This window comes from Cyprinus carpio, chromosome B2, assembly GCF_018340385.1.
Source record: "Cyprinus carpio isolate SPL01 chromosome B2, ASM1834038v1, whole genome shotgun sequence".
NCBI classification, from domain to species: domain Eukaryota; kingdom Metazoa; phylum Chordata; class Actinopteri; order Cypriniformes; family Cyprinidae; genus Cyprinus; species Cyprinus carpio.
In genome coordinates this window covers 25,843,763-25,845,772 of record NC_056598.1, presented here as the reverse complement: position 1 = coordinate 25,845,772, position 2,010 = coordinate 25,843,763, and positions in this window count along the sequence as shown.

The following is a 2,010-nucleotide window of genomic DNA, read 5'->3' as shown; positions in this document are numbered from 1 at the left end:
ATAGACAACTTAATCATAAGTGAACAATAAATCAATAATAATAAAACATATTTTTTGACAGATTAATAAATACCTGTGTCACTGAAAATAGCGTTACAAAGATGCACAGTGTCCCTGGAAGATGCATCTCTGATTTGATGTGTAAGGTGCTAATAAGTTACAGGTAAGTTATGAGACATACACTTGCTAATATGGAGAGAATCTGAAATCTTTTGTGGTACGGTGCAAGTATACCTGCTCTGTGAGAACCAATCAGTGCATCCAGAATGAGGGCAGGTGGATGCCTCTGGGCTGAAGACATCATCTGAGTATCTGTGTTTTAATAGGTAAAGTGTAGGCTGGGGGTCTAGTGGTTATTGTGTGTGTTGTTGTGTGTGTGTGTGTTGTTGTGTGTGTGTGTGTGTGTGTGTGTGTGTGTGTGTGTGTTTTAATAGGTAAAGGGTAGGCTGGGGATCTAGTGGTTATTGTTTGACAAATTAAGACCACAAACTTTGACACTAGTTCTTTCTAGATATACACCATATTTTTAATAATTATTTTAAAATTATAATTTGTTTAAATGAAGAGCATACTGGTATTTTAGGATTATTTTTGACTGGTAAGTGATATAGGATAGGTTGTTAGTCATTAGGTTTCAGGAAAACAGGCTCAGGATAATGGAAAGAGTAAAATTCCCATCCTTGTACTGGCTTGCCTCAAGCAGTCTGGTGTACTGTAAAAGAAAGATTAAATTACTGGATGAACATATTTCCCCTATTATTTCACTTTAATACTGGTTTAATATTGTCTTAATATATTGGATTTGTGAATGAGTTGGTCTTTTGAATTTGTTTTCCCAATAATTGACATGAATACTGATTGAAACCAATAAGCATATTTGACTCTTGTAAGGTTGCAAGTGAATTGAATCAGTTCAGCTGGATTGATGACTGTTTTCAGTAAAGCATTTATTATAAAGTTATTCATTTACCTTTCACTGAATTCACAATGGTACATTAACTGAAAAGCAGTTAATACTGTAAATGGAGATTTTTTTAGTGTAATGGAGGGGAGTTTTTTAGCGTTATTCGTTTAACGCCATTGTTTTTAACAATTTTTATTTATTTATTTATTTATTTATTTTTTTACATTTTTTAATTCTTTAATCTGCATCTTAAGCTGAATATTGGCTAATATAATGATAGAAATTACAAACTAGTGGCCAAAGATCATACATGTGAAGTTAATTTGCCAATAAAAGTTAAACAGATGCAAAACTAAAAAAAGCTATTTAGCTTTCTTTTTTCTTTTTCTTTTTTTACCAAATCATATAGAGAGAGCAAGAGAGAGAGATACATTTTGAAAGAATTTCAGATCTATTCTGTAAGTCATTAACATTTTTTCCCCCTTCTCTTCCATCAGGATTATTTCAGCTTACAATTTCCTGTAAGGAAGTGGCCGTAGGTCACACCTGTCTAATACATAACTGCTAATGCTATATCTTATTTCTTCTAATATAATATATAGTCTAGAGCCTCATCACTTCAAAATATGAGAGGTATTGCTTCCTGAGCTGCACTGGGGATGCCGAAAGCACTAGAATGTTACGCTATCAAAATTCATCATTGTGCCTAAAACAGTGTGTGCTGGTACTTTAAAGAGAAAGATAATGAAGGAATAGTGTCTTTGTCTCGGTCTCACTGATCCCATTAAGAAGAAGCTATAAGGGAAAGCAGATCTGCCTCTTCGATTAAGAGCCTGAAACATACACCCAACTCTGTGTCCAGCCAGCTCAAATGGTTTTGTATGGTGGTTAAGATCAGTGTCTTTAATGTTATAGTTTATTTTACTTTAACACAGGTGGAGTCCAGGTCTGATCCAAAAAAAAATAACGGTTTGCTTTGAACAAGCCCACACATGATGCACTGAAGTATTGACTGAATTCACTTAAGACATTTCTCATCACACTCACAAAAAAAAAATTAAAACAAATCAGACATATCAAATTGTGAAAAAAATTTTTAAATTTGA